Below are 19,227 nucleotides of genomic sequence, written 5' to 3'. Positions count from 1 at the left end.
AAATTTAGAGTATACAAGAGTCGCCATTCCAAATACAACCATGAGCTCTGGGAGGACCCAAAATATACCCTGGCTTAAAATATAGGCTTGGCGATAACTAAAAGTTTGGAAAATTTACCCCACCCTCCGCAATTGGTTTTTGTAAAGATACTAAAGCAATTCTAGGCATTTTACCCAGCCAAACAAATTTTGTAAGAATACCATTTAGCTTTTTATAAAATGACCCTTGAAAAAAAACTGGTATCATACTTATTTGATAACAAACCACAGGCAATATCATCATTTTAATAGTTTGGACTCTCCCCCACTATGAGAGATGTAAAGGATTCCTTTGCTCACACATTTCTGTTACTTTTTAATAAAAAATTTTCATTCTCTCATTGTGTCTTCCAGTGTATTTTTTATCCTAATACCTAAATACTTTAATCCATCTTCCTTCCATACGAATGAAAATGAATCAAATAATCCTTTAGTATAATGCACATTAAGTGGAAGAATTTCTGACTTACTCCAATTTATTTTATACCCTGAAAATTTTCCAAATTTATCTATCAACTCTAGCAAGCATGGAATGGTGGTTTCTGGACTTCTCAAATAAAGCAGTATATCATCTGCATATGCTGAAACCTTATATTCCCAATCTGTACGGGGAATACCCTGTATCCCCTTTGCTTGTTGAATGGCTAATATCAAGGGTTCTAATACAATATCAAAAAGCAAAGGAGATAATGGACAGCCTTGTCTAATCCCCCCTCTGCAAATTAAAACGCTCTGCTAAATTATTATTAACATACAATCTTGCAGCAGGGGAGCTATACAGCATCTGAATCATTTGTATAAATCCCGAACCTATACCAAACCAATCTAATGCTTGATACATAAAATTCCACTCAACCCGATCAAAGGCTTTTTCTGCTTCAAAAGAGATAGAGAAAGTAGGATCTTTCATGGCTTTTGTTAAATTTAACATATGAAAAGCCAATCTGGTATTATTAGAGGAATGTCTCTTAACAACAAATCCCGTTTGGTGCTTATCAATAATAAAAGGGAGAGCCTTAGCTAAGCGTAAAGCCAATGTCTTAGCCAAAAGTTTTCCATCAACATTTATTAGCGAGATAGGCCTGTAGTTTGAAACCAAAGTGGAATATCTGTTAAATTATTAATAAATTTTAATGTCTTCCAAGTGTCCATTAAAATTCTATTGTCCTTATACAGCCTAGGCATCTTGATACTCAAAACGTGACTCAATCTCAATGGACACACAATTGCTAATTTCCACTCATTTAAATTAAATCATTAAATTATCATTTTATAAAAAATACTCAATTTAAATTTATTTTAAATGTTTAGAGAACAAGCCTCAGACCTCTGAGTGCATTATTCCCATAATGGGACTTTTTCAAGAGAAAAAAGAACAAGAAATGCCTTCTTCTCCTGCCTCCTTAAAACATCATAAGAACATAAGAATTTGCCTCCGCTGGGTCAGACCAGAGGTCCAGCAGTCCGCACCCGCGGCAGCCCATGACCTGTCATGTTTACTTGATTTAGCCCTAAAGCCCCCTTGTTTTTATCTTTACTCTTTCCATACTCTTATCTACCCTTATCTGTATCCCTCAATCCCCCTATCCTTCAGGAATCCATCCAATCCCTCTTTGAATCCCCGTAGGGTACTCTGCCCGATCACTTCCTCCGGGAGCGCGTTCCATGTGTCCACAACCCTTTGTGTGAAGAAGAACCTCCTGGCATTGGTTCTAAACTTGTCCCCTTCCAGTTTCTCCGAGTGCCCTCTTGTGCCTGTGGTTCCCTGTAGTTTGAAGAATCTATCCTTGTCTACCTTCTCAATGCCCCTCATGATCTTGAAAGTTTCTATCATGTCTCCCCTAAGCCTCCTCTTTTCCAGGGAGAAGAGTCCCAACTTGTCCAGCCTGTCAGCGTATGAACAGTCCTCCATGCCATTTATCATTTTCGTAGCTCTTCTCTGGACCCTCTCAAGTATCGCCATGTCTTTCTTGAGGTACGGCGACCAATATTGGATGCAGTACTTTAGATGCGGGCGCACCATTGCACGATACAGTGGCATGATGACTTCCTTCGTCCTGATTGTAATTCCCTTCTTAATGATGCCCAGCATTCTGTTAGCTTTCTTCGAGGCCGCTGCACATTGTGCTGATGATTTCATGGTTGTATCCACCAGCACACCCAAGTCTTTTTCAAGATTACTCTCCCCCAGCAATGTTCCCCCCATTTTGTAGCTGTACCTTGGGTTCCTTTTCCCTATATGCATGACCTTACATTTTTCTATGTTAAAGCACATTTGCCATTTGTTTGCCCACTCTTCCAGTTTGCTTAGGTCCCTTTGCAGGTTTTCACACTCCTTTGTGTTCCTAACTCTGCTGCAGAGTTTGGTGTCTTCAGCAAATTTTATAACTTCACACCTCGTCCCCATTTCCAAGTCGTTGATAAATATATTGAACAGCAGTGGTCCCAGCACCGACCCCTGCGGAACACCGCTTGTGACCCTCTGCCAGTCGGAGTATTGACCCTTCACTCCAACCCTTTGTTTCCTGCCGGCCAACCAGTGCCTGATCCATCTGTGTATATCCCCTCCCACCCTGTGGTTCGACAATTTCTTAAGTAGCCGCTCATGGGGGACCTTATCAAAGGCTTTTTGGAAGTCGAGATAAATGATATCTATGGATTCCCCTTTGTCCATCTGGCTGTTTATCCCTTCAAAGAAGTGCAGTAGGTTTGTTTGGCACGATCTTCCCTTGCAGAAGCCATGTTGGCTCGGTTTCAGCTGTCCATTTCTTTCCATGTGTTCACAGATGCTATCCTTTATTAATGCTTCCATCATCTTGCCCGGAATCGAAGTCAAGCTCACTGGTCTGTAGTTCCTCGATCCCTTTTTGAAGATAGGTGTGACATTCGCTAGCTTCCAGTCCTCCGGTACCTTCCCAGTGCTTAAGGATAGATTACAGATTTGTCGAAGTGTGTCCGCTATTTCCGTCCTCAGTTCTTTTAGTACCCTTGAGTGGATTCCGTCCGGGCCCGGTGATTTGTCACTTTTCAATCTGTCTATTTGTCGGAGGACATCCTCATAGCTTACCTCTAAGGTCTCCAGTTTTTCATCCTGTTCCCCACTTATGGTCTCCTCGGGTTCCGGTACGTTGGAGGTGTCCTCACTTGTGAAGACCGACGAGAAGAACTGGTTTAGCCTATCGGCTACCTCTTTTTCCTCTTTAACCACTCCCTTTCTGTCTCCATCATCTAGCGGGCCCACCTCCTCCCTCGCTGGTTGCTTCCCTTTCACGTATCTGAAGAACGCTTTGAAGTTCCTTGCTAACCCAGCAAGCCTCTCTTCGTATTGTCTCTTAGCTTTTCTAACCACTCGGTGACATTCCTTTTGGTGTTTTTTGTGGTCCTTCCGGTTTTCCTCAGTTTGGTCCTTTTTCCATTTTCGGAAAGACACTTTCTTGTCACCTATCGCCTTCTTTACTTCTTTTGTTGTCCATACCGGGTCTTTTGTTCGATTTTTTTTGCACCCCTTCCTAAACCTGGGGATGTACAGGTTTTGTGCTTCTTGCACCATGTCCCTGAGAAGGGACCATGCTTCCTCTATGGTCCCCATCTTTCTAGAGCTGTTGCTGAGTTTCTTTCTCACCATTTTCCTCATAGCATCGTAGGTCCATTTCCTGAAGTTGAGTGCTGTCGATGTGGTTCTCTTCACCCTTGAGGTCCCTACTTCTAATTTATACTGGATTATGTTGTGATCACTGTTGCTTAGTGGCCCTACTACTTCCACCTCCTTTGCAGGTCCGCCTAGTCCGTTAAGGATTAGGTCGAGAGTGGCGTCCCCTCGCGTTGGTTCCTTGACTAGCTGTTCCATGAAGCAGTCCCTCACAGTCTCTGGGAATTCCTCTTCCCTTGCACAGTTGGAGTGACCTATACTCCAGTCGATCCCCGGGTAGTTGAAATCCCCCATCACCATCACAATTCCGTTTTTGCATTCCCGTCTCAATTCTGCTTCCAGGTCATGGAGGTTTGCTTCTGGTTTTCCAGGTGGGCGATAGTACAGCCTCACTTTTGTGTCAGCTCCATTTTCCCCTGTTAATTTGACCCATAGTGATTCCAGTCCTTCTGCCTTTGCTGCCATATCCATGCTGGCCGAGTGGATAGAGTCCCTTACATATAGTGCTATTCCTCCACCCTTCTTGCAAGTCCTGTCTCTCCTATAGAGTTTGTACCCTGGCAGTACCACGTCCCATTTGTTGTCCTCTGTCCACCATGTTTCTGTGATTCTAATTATGTCTAGGTCCTCTCTTTTGGCCATGATCTCTAGTTCTCCCATTTTGGTCCTTAGGCTCCTTGCATTGGCGTATAGGCAATTTAAGTCCCGGTTCTTTTTTACCCCTGCTGCTTTTTCTCGTGATTTATTTCTCTTGCTGTCCCCCTCAAAGGCTCCCATCCCCTGAAATTTGCTTTGATCCTCCTCTCCTTGTGGTGCGTCTTTTTTGTTCTGTAGTTGGCTTTTAGTTTCTTCCCAACATTTTTCATGCTCCTGCTGTTTCCTCTTCTTTTTGAGCTCTAGTTTCACTTGGTCCCTTGACCCCTGTAGTTCGCTTTTGATCTCTTCCCCGCATTTTTCCCATTCAGTATCTTTATTGGATACTCTTGTCCGAAGCGTAAACAGGTCAGCTGTCGACTTTCCCCTTCTCCTCAGTTTAAAGCCTTCTCTATTTCTCTCTCGACGTTATTTGCCAGCAATCTCGTCCCTGCTGCGCTCAGGTGTAGTCCGTCCCTCCTGTAGAGCTTGCTCTTTCCCCAGAAGGTTGTCTAGTTCCTTATGAAGTGGAAGCCTTCCTCTTCGCACCATCTCCTCAGCCATGCATTTATTGCTTGTAGCTCGGCCTGCCTCTTCACATCCGCCCTTGGTACTGGCAGGATCTCTGAGAAAGCTATCTTCCGTGTCCTCGGCTTCAGTTTCCTTCCCAGGATCCTGAACTGGTCAGTTAGTGCAGTCCTGCTGTAGTGTCTTCTATTGACATCATTGGTCCCAATGTGGATTATCACCGCTGTCTCTTCTGTCTCAGCTCCATCCAGGATCCTCTCGATTCTGTCAGTGATGTCCTTCGTTCTTGCCCCTGGGAGACATGTCACCAGCCTGTCCTCTCTTCCTCCTGCCACATGACTGTCCACTTCCCTCAGGATTGAGTCTCCCACTACAATAGCAGAATTTCCCTTCTTCAACTTCCTCTTCGGTCTCAGGTCTGTGTCCTTAGTGTGGTACGTCACTTCTCCCTCAGGGTTCTGGTGAGTCTTTGCCTCCTCCGTATTCTCAGTTTCTTCGTAAGGTCATAGAAACATAGAAAAAGATGGCAGATAAGGGCCGCGGCCCATCTAGTCTGCCCACCCTAATGACCCTCCCCTATTTATCTCTGTGCAGAGATCCCACGTGACGATCCCATTTCTTCTTAAAATCAGGCACGCTGCTTGCCTCGATCACCTGAAGTGGAAGTCTATTCCAGCGATCAACCACTCTTTCTGTGAAAAAGTATTTCCTGGTGTCGCCATGCAATTTCCCGCCCCTGATTTTCCATGGATGTCCTGTTGTCGCCGTCGGACCTTTGAAAAAGAAGATATCTTCTTCTACCTCAATACGGCCCGTGAGGTATTTGAACGTCTCGATCATGTCTCCTCGCTCTCTGCGTTCCTCGAGTGAGTATAGCCGTAATTTATCCAGCCGTTCCTCGTACGGGAGATCCTTGAGTCCCGAGACCATCCGGGTGGCCATTCGCTGGACTGACTCAAGCCTCAGTACATCCTTGCGGTAATGAGGCCTCCAGAATTGTATGCAGTATTCCAGATGGGGCCTCATCATGGATCTATACAACGGCATAATGACTTCAGGCTTGCGGCTGACGAAACTCCTACGTATACATCCTATGATCTGCCTAACCTTTGATGAAGCCCGCTCCACTTGATTGGCAGTCTTCATGTCTTCACTGATGATTACCCCCAAGTCCCGTTCCGCAACAGTCCTTGCTAGGATCTCGCCATTTAGGGTGTAAGTCTCGCATGGATTTTGACTGCCAAGGTGCATGACTTTGCATTTCTTGGCATTGAAACTCAGTTGCCAGGTCCTAGACCATTGCACCAATAGGAGTAGGTCGTGTTTCATATTGTCCGTTGTGCTCTTGCTTGTTATGTTACACAGTTTGGCATCATCGGCGAATAACGTTATTTTACCGCGAAGCCCCTCAGTCAAGTCCCTTATAAAGATATTGAAAAGGATCGGGCCCAAGACCGAGCCCTGCGGCACTCCGCTGATCACTGCCGTCGTTACGGAGGGGGTGCCGTTCACCACCACCCTCTGAAGCCTACCACCAAGCCAGGCCCCAATCCATTTAGTCAAAGTGTCACCTAATCCCATAGAACTCATTTTGCACAACAACCTGCGTTGAGGGACACTATCAAATACTTTGCTGAAGTTCAAGTATACAATGTCCAAGGACTCTCCAACATCGAGCTTCTCCGTCACCCAGTCAAAGAAGCTGATCAAGTTGGATTGGCATGATTTCCCCTTGGTAAATCCATGCTGGCGTGGATCCCGGAGATTCTCCTCATCCAGGATCTTATCTAATTGGTGTTTGATTAGAGTTTCCATTAGTTTGCTCACTATTGATGTGAGACTCAGCCTCTGTCCTGCAACCTTTTTTGTGGAGTGGAATGACGTTAGCCGTTTTCCAGTCCAACGGGACTCTACCTGTACTAAGGGAGAGATTGAAGAGCGCGGATAGTGGTTCCGCCAGGACATCCCTTAACTCCCTGAGCACCCTGGGGTGTAGGTTGTCTGGCCCCATTGCTTTGTTTACCTTGAGTTTTGACAACTCACAGTAGACACTGCTTGTTGTGAACTTGAAGGTACTAAACGGGTCTACTGAGCCATCCTTTTTATGTAGTTGAGGGCCCGAACCCGGCGCCTCGCGGGTGAAGACCGAACAGAAGTATTCGTTTAACAGTTCATCTTTTTCTGAGTCTGCTTCTACATAGGTCCCGTCTGGTTTCTTAAGGTCCTACTTCCCTGGTGTCTTGTGATTTCTGTCTTCCATCTGTTGGTTCCTGTCTGTGTTGCTGATGATCCTGTATCTCCACCATCCTACAGGCCTCCTCGATGAATCTCTCGAGCTCCTTAATTTGCTCATCGAAGTGGCTCGCTCTCACGGGGTCCTCAGTCGCCCAGCACGGTTCTTCTGAGATGCGGAGTCCCTCCAGCTCCTGGACCCTGTCCTGCAGTCTACTGACCTCTTTCTTCAGGCTTTCCAGTTCCTGACACCGACTGCACATGTACATCTGCCTACCCGAAGGGAGGTAGTCGTACATATGACACTCAGTGCAGTAAACTGGGAAGCTCCTCCAGGTTTCTGCCGCCTCCATTCGTTTTCCTCCTTCTTAGTCTCCCTGTGTGTGGTGTGCTAGGTGGCTCTTGCTGTGCTTTAAACTTTGACCTGATATTGGTTAGCTCCTTGTTTATTCTCTATCTCTGCTTCTTTGCTTTTACCTCCCTGCTGTTCTCTAGTGTTCTGAAGTCCTTGGATATCTTTGCTCGGCCCTTCTCAAGGCCCCTCGCAAAGGCGCTCCCGCTAAGGCGAGCGCCTTTGCTGCGCGCCTTCGCCGCGCGCCTAACAGCTGGGCACCGTTGGCTCCCCCTCTTTTAAGGGGGAGTCCGGGCTCGCTGGTGACGCTGGGGGTGGGCGGAGCTTCCTCTCGCCGCTACCCCGCGTTGCCTGCCTTCTCCCTCACTGCCTTCTCTCCCGGCTTCCTCCTCTCCTCTTCGCCGGTGCCTGCTGCCTCCCGCACCGGCTGAATCGGCTGCCCTGGTGCCGCGGTTCTCCCTCTTTTAAGGGGGAGTCCGGGCTCGCTGGTGACGCTCGTTGGTGACGCTGGTGGATGGGCGGAGCTTCCTCTCGCCACTACCCCACGTTGCCTGCCTTCTCCCTCACTGCCTTCTCTCCCAGCTTCCTCCTCTCCTCTTCGCCGGTGCCTGCTGCTCCCGCACCGGCTGAATCGGCTGCCCTGGTGCTGCGGTTCTCCCTCTTTTAAGGGGGAGTCCGGGCTCACTGGTGACGCTGGGGGGTGAGCGGAGCTTCCTCTCGCCACTACCCCGCGTTGCCTGCCTTCTCCCTCGGCTTCCTCTTCTCCTCCTCGCCGGTGCCTGCTGCCTCCCGCACCGGCTGAATCGGCCGGCATCACCGGCTTATATCCCACCTCCCTACCAATTAATGAATTTCTACTCTCAAACCTACCTACATCTTATTATAAAAACTTCTTAAATTTATTAATTACTTTATAAATTTACTTTAGAAAAACTATTTAAATACTTCACTGAATAATACTATAGGGTATATGAGATTTCACTTATAGTGTGGAGGAAATGTAGAAGACATATGTTACAGAAAAATCAATATGCCATTCTTGAAACTCGAGACCAACCGTTCCTTATAATTCTCAATTCATCTAGTTATTCTCATCATTATTGTTTGAACATTTCCTCCATACTATAAGTGAAATCACAGAAATCAATTTGAATGTAGCCGAACATTTTCCACTAACTAAGATGGCCACCCCAGCTTTTTTCCCTACAGTGGGGGCAAAAAACAAAACCAATGCATAATCCATCCACCCTCTAGCTTTTTTGCTTCCATGGCATTTAAATGGGTTTCCTGTATGTAATATATATCCGCATTTTGTTTTTTTAAGAAGTTAAGTGGTTTTTTTTCTCTTAATCGGATGATTGAGACCATTGACATTTAGAAAAAATATTTTCAGAATCATTTTGCCACTATAAAAAGGAAATGTAACCACAAAACATACCCCTTAATTCCATTAATACCTAACATCCTTTGATCAATACACGTCCATATCCCTACCATAGAATCCCCCTGACCCCACTCCCCCAAATCATATGACAACTTGAAGAAAAAAAAAATTGTATCTTCACTGGAAAATGTCCAGTCAAATCTTTTGTAATCCGCCTTGAACTGCAAGGTATAGGCAGAATAGAAATCTGTAATGTAATGTAATGTAAAGCGCACATATAGACAGGCAACCCAACCCCCCAGGCATCCTAAATATTCCCCCCTTAAAAAGTATTATTATTATCCACCCCAAAATACAACAATAATACAGTAAAAACTTGAACACTACATGTGATAAATAAATAAAAAGGATTCTAAAATTATTTTTAAACAACCACAAATAAGACTAATGATATTAATAAATATTATAATGAAATTAATGAATATAAGAATTTATAGTTATATAACTAGCTATAATTTCATAATTCCCTTATGTAATAATTAAAAGACCCTAACAGATCAAAGACTAATTTTAAGTTTCCTAAAATGCACAGAATCATAAATATGCCTGTAGAACAATATAAATATTATATTACTTTTCACTTATTACTTATTAGTGCATAACTATATATATATATATATATATATACATATTATTTAGCACCAAACACATATCCAATTGAACTAATCAATTTTGTGACAAATTTCATTCCTTCATTCCTTCAATGTATATATTCCAAATTTCCCCAATTATATCTCTAAATTTAACCTATAAACCTAAGCAATAGCTTAATAGCTTTAGTTAAAATAAAGAAATAATTAAATTAAAAAAAGTTCCTATAAGAAATTTTCCTCCCTCCTTTTTTAATCCCCTGAGCTTACCCTGCCAGCTGCAGTTACTCTAAAATCAATCATAGTATGTTGTATATAAATTCATCTGGAACTTCCGATTATCCTGACGAGACTCCTTCAGTAGATATCGCAGAAGAAAATCACCATTTCATGCTGCTGCTACTAATAGAAGGATCATAGGTGCAATTATATTTTTCTCAGACATACCAGCAAACCTGGGCAATGTAACACCATGAAGCAATCATCTTGAGCCTTTCTCCTCATAAGAAGTAATTGAGCAGTAAATAGGTAATTAAATAGTTAAGTAGTAAAGCAAGCCGATAAGAGCACCAACTTCATGGTAGATCTGGGTGACCGGAAAATCCTCACTCTCCGCCGCAAAGGAGCAAGACTTTTGCATCCTTGGAAATGACAATCTCACAATTTGACAAAGCCTAATGATCTGAAAGTGAAAGCAATGGCAGCATTCAGAAATTAAGTATGAGCCGATGAGCTTGAATTCTTTCACAAGTCCAGGAGGGTTAGTCTGTTAGTCGGCATTCACACAACTCTTTGTAAATCTTCTCCCTTACTCTGGGCATATCGTCTTGCGAGAACTGAAAGGACTGATCTAGGGCGAGGCACTTGCAGTACTGGAGCACAAATACTCCACAATCACTATCATTTTCCTGTTGTGGAATGCACTTTGTAACAGCTGTTTGCCAAACCTGAAGGAACTCTAGGTGGCTCTTCTCTCTAGCTTCTGTAAGTAAATACTTTCAAATGTTCTCCATGCAAAACTTAAAATGGATGCCTTGGGAATCATAAAATGAAATAATTCGATTGGGGATGCTCACAGTAATGAGGGACCAGTGAACTTCCAGATGGCTGGGAATTAATAAGAGAGTCTTTATAAACAAATCCACCTTTTTAGTCCATCTTTTTACACCATTGTATCCTTTGGTTACCAGCTGTCTGTGAAAAAAAGCTGCTAAAGAAGTGAACCTTGCTAGGATCTGCATTCATTATGAGTTCACCATACATATTAATAGCCTGATCATTTAGCCAGATCTGATCAGATCATCGATATCAAGCATGTGCTTAATATAGAAGACCTGGAAATTGCACACATATACTTTTGTAAATTGCCTAGGACTTAGGATGCTCTGGTATTTAAACTGTGTTATAAATAACTAAGTATTAGGCAGCATAGCCCGGTGGTTTTACTTCATGGTTGTATTAAATTCATCAGTATATTTCGGTTAAGTTGGCATATGTCTGGGATTTTTGCATGATTCTTCTGTCAATGTGATGGGAATTCTAATAGACTGTTGCATTGTACTGTGTTATATACTATATTGCTCAGGACTGGAATTTCAGCATGAACAAGTAAACATCTGAATAATCTGAAGCATGCGGGGTAAGATGTGGTTATTATCTTTATTTTTAGTAGTCACAGAAAGATTTGTTCAACACAATTAAATGCCGGGTACCATTTAAAGGCATATTTTTGATGTTGGTATAATGGGGAAAATATCTGAAATTAATTGTATGTATGATGGAATGCATAGACTAGCACCCATAGAATGTGCAGAAAAGATTAAAACTTGAGTCTTTTCTGTAAAAAGCTGACTAAAAGGAAATTCTACAGGGGTTTTAGTGCTACTTGGTGTGCCCAAATCTGGTCATTGTAAGGTATTTCTTAGCTAATTTTGTTTCCCTTTGTGGGACCTCTTGGAAACAGAGATCCAAACAGACTGCTTCCAGCAAGGTTTGGTAAGGCTGAGAGTAAGCTATGGGTTATTTCTAAGATGCTCTCTGAGGAAAAAGCTGGGTTCTTCAAGTAGTCAGACCTAGAATAGTCTTTTTGCAGAGGTTAGAATTAAGTCAGTGGCAGAAGTTCAAATAATGGACTTCCAAGTAACTATTTTGAAAGTAGAAGGAACAGAGGCATAACAAGGGGAGGGAAGGGGCAAGAGGAGTAGCTGCTCCCCCAAACAGATTTCTAATGAAAACAGTGCCTATGCAGATTTTAAAACCTACTCACACCAGTGCCTAGTTTTTACAAAGTCAGTTTTGCTGGATGTCAAAATCTTGGTTTACTACAGAGGGGGAAAGCACCCCAGAAAATCCAACAGCAGCTATAAATAGCCCCCTTCCTCATTAGGATCCCCCTGGACTTCAGAGGCCATATGGACAGATTTTATTCCAATGAGTAGAGTAGTTGTTGATAAAACTATGGATACACAAAAAGTAGAGAAAATGAAAGATCACTTAGAAGTATCATAATGGTGGATGGAACTGTTCAAGGATCATTTAAGTAAGAAATATGTTATGGTTGTTACCTTTGGGTAAGATTAAGTGAGTGCCTGCCTCAAAACTTGCAGAATGGGAGTCAGCTGCTTGCAAGAAATACCAGAAACAAGTAGAGCCCTTATTTAAGAAATGTGGAAAAACATTGAGTGCCAGGAAACCAGACATAGTGGTGAAAGAGAAAAACCATCAGAATGGCCTTAATAATAGAGGTGTCATTCCCAAGCAATTACTCAGTAAATTGTGTGGAGAGATAAAGATCTCTTAAGTATCAAGAAATGCAGTCTGACACCAAATAAATGTGGCAGAAGGATGTAGAAATATTTCACATTGTTTTGGGTGCCGAAGGCCTCATGAAAAAGGATGTCCAAGCAAACCTGGATGAATTTCCAATGCATGTAGCAGCTTATGAATTCCACAATGCAAGTATTACAGTGAGCATTCGCAATAAATTTGAGAGACTGAAATCATGCTCCATATACCCTGGCTTAGGAGTGAGTTCATTACTGTTATGGAATAGAAACATAGAAAAAGATGGCAGAAAAGGGCTATAGCCCACCAAGTCTGCCCATTCCAAATACCCGCCCCCTGGTTTCACTCCCTTAGGGATCCCATGTAAATATCCCATTTTCTCTTAAAATCTGACACTGTTGGCCTCAATCACCTGCAGTGGGAGTTTGTTCCAATGATCCACTACTCTTTCAGTGAAGAAGTATTTTCTGGAGTCGCTATGGAACTTCCCTCCCCTGATTTTCAGCGGATGCCCCCTGGTGGTCGAGGGTCCCATGAGGTAGAAGATATCTTCTTCCGACTCGATACGGCCCGTGATGTACTTAAACGTTTCAATCATATCACCCCTCTCTCTTCGTTCCTCAAGTGAGTACAGCCTCAGTTTATTCAGTCTTTCTTCATATGTGAGATCCTTGAGCCCCAAGACCATCCTAGTGGCCATTCGTTGAACCGACTCGATTCTCAGCACATCCTTCCGGTAGTGTGGTCTCCAGAATTGAACGCAATACTCCAAGTGAGGCCTCACCATGGACCTGTATAGCGGCATCATGACTTCAGGTCTCCTGCTGACAAAACCTCTACGGATACAACCCATCATTTGCCTTGCCCTGGAGGAAGCTTTCTCCACTTGATTTGCATCCTTCATGTCATCACTAATGATCACCCCTAGATCATGTTCCGTCGTGGTCCTGGCCAAGGTCTCACCATTTAGTATGTAAGTTCTGTGCGGGTTTCTCTTACCCAGGTGCATTACCTTACACTCTTTAGCATTGAAGCCTAGTTGCCATGTTGCCGACCACTGTTCAAGCAGCAGTAGATCCTGCGTCATATTATCAGGCAAAATGCTTTTACCTACTATGTTGCAAAGTTTGACGGCGTCGGCGAACAGTGATACCCTTCCTCTAAGTCCTTGGGTCATATCTCTTATGAATAAGTTGAATAGAATCAGGCCCAAGACCGAGCCCTGCGGCACTCCACTGATCACGCCTGACGTTTTGGATGGGGTACCATTTACCACCACCCTCTGAAGTCTACCACTCAGCCAATCCTCAACCCATGTAGTTAGAGTATCTCCTAATCCTATCGATTTCAGCTTGTTCAATAACCTTCGGTGTGGGACGCTATCAAAAGCTTTACTGAAGTCTAAATATACCACATCCAGTGACTCTCCGGCATCTAGTTGTCTAGTAACCCAGTCAAAAAAACTAATCAGGTTAGATTGGCAGGATCTGCCATGGGTGAAACCGTGCTGGTGGGGATCACGTAGGTTTTCCTCGTCTAGGATTGTGTCAAGATTTCGTTTGATCAGTGTTTCCATGAGCTTGCACACTATAGACGTGAGACTCACTGGTCTGTAGTTTGCCGTCTCTGTCCTGCAGCCCTTTTTGTGGAGTGGGATAACGTTGGCGGTTTTCCAGTCCAAGGGGACTCTTCCTGTGCATAGGGAAAGATTGAAAAGAACAGATAATGGTTCTGCCAGGATTTCACTCAATTCCCTTAGCACTCTGGGATGTAGGTTGTCCGGTCCCATGGCTTTATTTACTTTGAGTCTTGATAGTTCGTAGTAGACGCTACTGGGTGTAAACTCGAAATCTTGAAACGGGTCCTTCTGGCTGTCTCCCGTCTGAAGCTGTGGACCAGCTCCCGGCGCTTCACAGGTGAAGACTGAGCAGAAGTATTCGTTTAGTAATTCTGCCTTGGCAGAATCTGATTCTACAAGGCTACCGTCCAATTTCTTCAGGCATTCTATCCCATCTTTGTTTCTTTTCCTGTGACTAATATAGCTGAAGAAGGATTTATCCCCTTTTTTAATGTTCTGTGCTAGATCTTCTTCCATTTGGAGTTTGGCCTCTCTGACTGCTATTTTGACAGCTTTAGATCTGTCTAGATAGTCTTTTTTCGCCTCTCGTTTTCCTAGATGCTTGTAGGTGATAAATGCTTCTTTTTTCTTTTTAACGAGGTCCAAAATTTCTGCACTGAACCATTGGGATCTTTTGTTCCTCCTGTGTTTACTTATTGTTCTTATGTAGCGGTTTGTTGCTTCGTGTAGGACTTCAGAGTCGACCACATATCCTCCACATTGTTAGGTAGTGCTTGTTTATGTAACTCCTGACGGACAAAATCTCCCATACGGTCGAAGTCTGTGCCTCTAAAGTTGAGAACCCTCGTTGCTGTGTTTGACCTTGAGAAACCTTTCTTGAGATTAAGCCATAACATATGGTCACTGGAGGCCAGTGTATCTCCAACTGAGACATTTGAGACGCTATCTCCGTTGGTGAGTACCAGGTCCAGTATCGTCTGGTCCCTGGTGGGCTCCAACACCATTTGCTTGAGTCGTGCACCCTTTATGGAGTTCAAAATTCTTTTACTGCCACAAGTAGTCGCGGAGAGTGTGTTCCAATCTGCATCGGGCATGTTGAAGTCCCCTAACAGCACTGTGTCTCCCCTTAGAGTGATGTTCTCTATGTCCTCGATTAGTACAAATAAACAATTTGGAGACATTGCTCCGAGTGGTTAGAATAGAAACTTTAAACAATCATTTCAAAATAAAAAAAAACTTGGATTTATATCTAATGAAACCAAAATGTTCTTAAAGGCTTCAAAAATGTTTTTCTAATAAAATTGTCTGTATTACAGTATTCTAATCACTTGATGAATAACAAATATATAGCCAAATATACATATACTATTCAATTATCCAAAACAATAGAGAAGAAAAGAGACGCAGAAGGGAGATGCTGGATAGGACAGAGAGACACAGAAGGATTGACAAAGGACATGAAGTGAAAAGAAATATCAAATGATAGGAGACACTGGAAAGCAGGATACAAATGGAAGTGGGGGAGAAGGAGAACAGAGTAGATGAGGCGTAGGATGGGGAAAAGGAGAGCAGATCAGAAGATAGATGAGATGAAAGGACAATTGGAACAAATCAGAAGATGATGGGGACAGTGAATGAATGTTACAGTGCAGAGTAGGATATTATAGTATAATCCTTGGCCTCCTATGGTACCCTATGGCTGGTTATATGCAAAGGAGGCAGGCCAGAAAAATACTATCAGGTAGAAGGAGGGTAAACAGGACAAATAGAAATTCTCCCTTTACCATGTATAATTCAGGGTTCTGGGACACTGATCCCCAAAGCTATATGCATAGAGGTAGCCAGCTACTTAGAGAAATTAACCAGAGAGAGACAAGCTGTTTCTCCCTACTCTAAACTGCTCACTCCAGCTGCAGTTCTCTCTCTCCCTCTATACTTTTTTCATCCTTTTTTTCTTTTTTAATTTAATTTTTATTAAACTCATTTTAATATTACATGCCTCAGGAAACAGGATACAGCTATTTCAAACATTTGTATTACTTCCAATAATTTTACAATCATGTACGTTAGGAAAAATTTTTATAGCTGGATCCCCTATAAGCCCACTAATCAATAGGGGGAGAAAATTAGGAAAAGGAGGCCTTCTTATTTTAAGAATAGGCAAAGAAAAATTTACAAACAAATTGATGACATCGCAACTAAATTTAACTTATAGAGAGTCTTCCTCATTAAACTATTCTCCAGTTTCTTCCCTCAGACCCTCAGCCTGGATCTGTATCTTACGCTTATTTTCAAGAAATGCCCTCAATTGTTTGGGATCAAAGAAAAGATACCTATTTGATTAAAATACAATTAAGCATTTACAAGGAAAACATAAAAAGAAATGGGCTCCCAGGGATAACACCTGGGGGCGCAACATCAAAAACTGCTTCCTTTTTTCCTGTGTTTCCACACAGATATCGGGAAAACCCCAAACTTTTCCTCCCCAAAACAATTTATCTTTATTCCGAATAAAGTCTAATCACCCAGTCTTTATTGGACTCGAAAACGAATGTCACCAGGAGTATAGATCTTATACTCTCTTCTTCAGTAGATGTTTCCAACAACTGGGTATCATTCAAACTATCCATGGATAATTCTTCCTGGACTTGAGCTTGTCATTTATTCTCCAGCACAAAGTAAACTTGAGAAAATGAAGGCACAGCTTCTTTTGGGGCTCCCAGAACTTCCATCTGATATCTCTTAAGCAGTTCTATGGGAGCTATGTTCTTGGATTGAGGAAAGTTGACAAAGAGAAGATTTAACCTTCTGGTATAATTCTCCATTTTCTCCACTTTACTACTCAATCCCACTAACCATAAGCCAGTGCGATAGATTTACTTTCCTTCAGATCTTTTTGAGCTTTCTCCATTTTCCTTTCCAATTCAAAATTTTTAGTTTCCTGGGTGATAATTCTGGTCTTAACATCTTGCAATGAATTATCCATCAAAGTTTTGTTACCAACCACAATCTTCTCTAAGCGTGCAACGTATCCCAGATGGAATCCAAAGTAACGTGAAGGTTTTATCATAGGAACAGCGCTGTGCTTACCAGTATTCTGTTGCTGACCAAATTCCACAGATCTGGAACTACCTCGGGGCCATGAACCTCCCACAACTCCTTCGGACTCCAGGAGGAGCTCAAACTCAGCTCCCATACTGGGCTCCTGCATATCAGCGTCTCCTCTCACGCTCTGGAGCTTTCCTCCTTGCAACAAGTTTTCCGCAGAGCTTCTCTTTCCCTGCGGGTTCATCAGTGATTCGGCGTTCATCTGCATTTCTGGATCCATGGGCGAAAGTCTTTCTTCTAGGCTTAGTGCAGTATCCAGCGTGGGTAGGGCCACCTCCTCGCCAGCATCCATTCTGGGGAAAATCGCCGTGGGGATCAAAAAATGTTCAATGGAGGAAAGGGGATTCGGAGAGGACTCAAAGGTAACTTTTCCCTGCCTCTTATCCATCGTAGCCACAATTTACTTAAGCGATATTGCTTAAGGAAAAAAGTTCCCAAACTCGGAGCCCCACAGCGTCTGATCAGTTAGGATGCCATCTTGACTCTCTTCCCCCCTCCTCTCCCGACTCCATCCTTTTTATATATTTTTGAACGTAAAGCCTCCACAATTGTACACAATATTCTAAATGAGGTCTCACCAAAGTTTTATACAGGGGCATCAATACCTCCTTTTTCCTACTAGCCATACCTCACCCTATGCAACCTAGTTTTAGTTTTCATCATCATCTTTTCAACCTGTTTGGCCATCTTAAGATCATCACATACAATCATACCCAAGTCCCGCTCTTCACTCTCTAATCTGTATCGTTCCCTCGGGTTTTTGCAGCCCAAATGCATGACCTTGCGTTTCTTAGCATTAAATTTTAGCTGCCAAATTTCAGACCATTCTTCAAGCTTCGCCAGGTCTTTCTTCATGTTATTCACACCATCCGGCATATCTACTCTATTGCAGATTTTGGTATTATCTGCAAAGAGGCAAATCTTACCCGACAACCCTTCAGCAATATCGTTTATAAAAATGTTTAAAAGAACAGGCCCAAGAACAGAACCTTGAGGCACACCACTGCGTACCACTACAGTATTATCAGCTTGTTGATCAGATGAGTCATCTGAAACAGGCATACTTTTACAATCAGCTGTATTTTCCTCAGTTATACCAATTAAATGTATTGGAGTATTAATGTCTGCCAATATTACCTTATAAGGACTGTAATCAACTGTGGAACTGCTAAATTCAGAGGTTCAGATCCACTGATTGATTCAGATAAATTTGGCATTGCTTCTGGCCTATGTATAGGAGGTACATGAGGTGTATCATGTCTAAGAGAAAGAGATAATGGTTTCTTCGGATGGGCAGACTAGATAGGCCATTTGGCCTTTATCTGCCATCATGTTTCTATGTTTTTAACATCCTCTGCACCTCTAACTTTTTTTCAGTCAGTGTCTTAATTAGTGACCCATTTGTGAAGCATCTTACTAGCTGGTTGGCGGGGAGGAAGCAGAAGGTAGGAGTAAAAGGCCACTACTCAGACTGGAGGAGGGTCACGAGCAATGTTCCCTCTAACAATTGATGAGGTGTGTGCAAAAAAAAATATGCATGAGAGACAAGTTACATACTCCACAAATTTATGAGCAGGCGCGGAGGATGCATTTTTAAACAAATGTAGTTTATCCTTGTACTCCTTATGTAATTTTAATCATCTATGGATATGTTTGTATGTTAATTGTTCAAATGGTTTTATTTATTTCCCCAAATTTATTTTTGTTATACGCATTGAAAATATTTGATATTGCGTTTAAATCAAAATCTCAATAAACTTGAAACGAGTGCCCGTGAGATTGTGGGAGGGTTAAATACTCAAAGCTTAGAAGAATAACAATTTACTTAAAGTTTTTGCTACGCCAGCTTTCTGGTATCTTTATATACAGTGGCGTACCTAGCATATGTAACACCCGGGGCCCATCATTTTTTGGCACCCCCCTCCCCCATCTGTAAGAAAAACATGATTTTTAGTAACAAACCACACGTCACACATGAGTACCTAGGAAAAGGCAGCATCTTACATATTACAGTGAGCAGTACATCAATACACACATTGTAAAACTAAACAAGCCAGACCAGCACAGATTAATCCTACACCGTCAATCCTAACAGAAAACCATATCTTTCGAACACACAGAACACAGAAAACACCTTCGCCTAGTATGGAAAATGTCATCACAAACTAACCCCTCACCCTTTTACAAAACTGTAGTGTGGATTTTAGCCACAGTAATAACAGCCCTGATGCTCATAGAATTCTGAGCATCAGAGCTGCTACCACCACGGCTGGCGCTAAAAAACGCTCC

At 42.8% G+C, this 19,227-nt stretch overlaps 1 pseudogene; it reads right to left on the bottom strand.

Moving 5' to 3' along the window:
• Positions 1-10,228: 10,228 nt before the first annotated feature.
• LOC117357264 lies at positions 10,229-17,230 on the bottom strand (annotated as a pseudogene).
• Positions 17,231-19,227: the final 1,997 nt, after the last annotated feature.

The sequence above is a fragment of the Geotrypetes seraphini genome, chromosome 3 (genome assembly GCF_902459505.1).
Source record: "Geotrypetes seraphini chromosome 3, aGeoSer1.1, whole genome shotgun sequence".
Lineage (NCBI taxonomy): Eukaryota > Metazoa > Chordata > Amphibia > Gymnophiona > Dermophiidae > Geotrypetes > Geotrypetes seraphini.
The sequence above is the reverse complement of the archived record's forward strand: the minus strand, read 5'-3'. Positions and strand labels throughout refer to the sequence as shown.